This window comes from Pteropus vampyrus, unplaced genomic scaffold (genome assembly GCF_000151845.1).
Source record: "Pteropus vampyrus isolate Shadow unplaced genomic scaffold, Pvam_2.0 Scaffold66, whole genome shotgun sequence".
NCBI classification, from domain to species: Eukaryota; Metazoa; Chordata; class Mammalia; order Chiroptera; family Pteropodidae; genus Pteropus; species Pteropus vampyrus.
The window spans coordinates 1,279-3,864 of record NW_011888847.1 but is presented as its reverse complement, the minus strand read 5'-3'; positions in this window follow the sequence as shown (position 1 = coordinate 3,864).

Here is a 2,586-nt window from a genome sequence, read left to right as displayed (position 1 = left end):
TTCTCCCATTCAGTAGGTTGTCTTTTCATTTTGTTGATGGTTTCCTTGTTGTGCAAAAACTTTTAGTTCGATGCAGTCCCATTTGTTTATTTTTTGTTTCCCTTGTCCATGGAGACATATCCAAAAATAATATTGTTAAGAGTGGTGTCAAAGAGTTAACTGCCTGGTTCTCAGTGATGGTTTTTCTATAATTTGGTTGTAGTTTTGATGTGATCTTGGGAGAAGATGGGCGTAGAGTTTACCTACTCCACCATCTTAACTGGAAGTCTTGGAGTATGTTTTAATGTTATGGTTCAGAATATATGCATTACAACTAGACTTTGAAGACATTAAATACAATTTTGGAACAGAAACTAAGAGAAATGAAAAATGGTGTAAACCTGGATATGGCTTTGTTATTGTAGTTTTTTTTTTTTTAAACCAAGTTTTGAAAATGATCTTTTGTCATCTTACCCTAAATATAGCAACCAAGATAGCTGTACCTCTTTCTATAAATAAGAACAGAATTATTTTAAACTAGTTTTATGCCTCTTCTCAAGAATGACATGCTGTAATCCAATAATTCTATTTATTTGCCCTGGGGAAATTTTTATAAATATCCACCAGGAAACATGTACATTAATGTTCATAGCATTAGAGTTAATAACAAAGAATTGGAAACAACAAATGATCATGTTCAGAATAACTGACAAAGAACATGTTTTTATACTGTGGAGTACTCTACAGCAGTGAAAATGAGTGAATGACACATATACACATCTACATTGAAGAACTTAGAAGTATATTAAGAATATTAAGAAACAAGTTCCAGAAGACTACACAAAATATGGCATTGTTTTTAAAATGCTCTAAGACAAGTAAAATACAGCAAAAATAGTGTTTTGGCAATTGAGTCTATTTGGTCTTGGTGACTTCACCAGTAAATGTGAGATTTACTGCAATTATGAAGAAGAGGTGGAATTGAAGTAAGTCAGCCTTTGAACTTAGAAGACTCTGCCACAGTGATTTATTATTCTCTCTAAAATCTGAGAAGTTAACACCATCAATTCTTCATGGAGAAAACCGGAAAAATACTACCCACCAAGAAGAAGAGAACATTTGAGAATCAAATGGCTAATGGTGATGCAGGAACTTCTCTTGGAAGTTTTCTCCGACTGCTGAAAATGGGTGCAAATGAAAAGACCGAAAACTCCACTGAACTGAGAACACAATAGGGGAGAAAGAGTGCAAAGAGTGATTTGAGATACTGTAAAAATAGGAGGGTTAAGGAAGAAAAGCATTCTTAAAATGTGATGCAGGAACAAGAACAAGAAATGCCCTCCTAAAGCTGAAAACAAAAACGGTAATAACCAAAAGAATGTAATTCAAAACTAATTGACAAGTTAATCAAATTGGCAAATATTAAATTATACTATAAAATTTAATGCTGGGTATTCACCTACACTGCTGCCAGAGTGTAAATTGATACAAAGCTTTAGGAAAAAATTTGGCAGTTTGCAGCAATGATTTTAAAAACTTTTGTATCCTATGACCAGCAACTGTAATTTTTAAACATAGGTATAATTCCAAGGTTATGTTTATGTTATTAAAGATATGAAAAATTAAGATGAGCATGTTTGTCTGATAATAGTAAAATGGTAAAAGTTATAATGTTATTTTTGGATAAAATATTTTGTAGCATCTTTTAAAATTTCTCAAATATTCAAAGCATGAAAACATTCCTGATGTAATTAGAAATTAGTACTTTAAATAAGAAATTGAGCTATTATCTTAGTATGATGTCAACTATATGTATTAACATATTTATGAAAAAGTTTTCTTTTAGGCAATGATATTATTGGTGAGTTTCATCTTATGTTTTCAAGGTTTTCTAACTTATCTAATGTGAACAGTTTTTTAGAAATCTGAAATAATAAGAAACCAATATACTTTTTAAAATTGCAAGCCTCAGAAATTTTCCGTTCACTCTTTCAGCTAAGCCTTCCATTGTGGTGGAAAGAGCACAGGCTAAGCATCAGGAGATCTAATTTTGCTAGTAACTAATCAGCTTTGTTAGAAAAATCTCTTTGAGACCATGTCATTGTCTTTAAAGTGTCCAGACTAACACAAATGGTTTTTATGAGGATCAAATGGAGAGATGTATTTGTAATCTCTTTCAAAGTACAAAGTAGAGTAGTACCCCTTATTCACTTTCAGTGGTTTGTTACTTACCCATAGTCAGCTACAGCCCAGAAATGTTAAATGGAAAATTCCAGAAGTAAAGAATTCATATATCTTAAATTGAGTGTGGTTCTGAGTAGTGTGATGAAGTTTCCAACCATCCTGTTCTGTCCTGGCCAGGATGTGAATGACCCCTGTGTTCAGGATATCTACACTACACTACACTACAGTACACTACACTACACTACACTACACTACACTACACTACATTACACTACACTACACTACACTACAGTACACTACACTACACTACACTACACTACACTACACTACACTACACTACACTACACTACACTACACTCTCTCTCTCACACACACACACTCACACACACTCGCGCGCGCGCGCTACCAGCCCATTAGTCATTA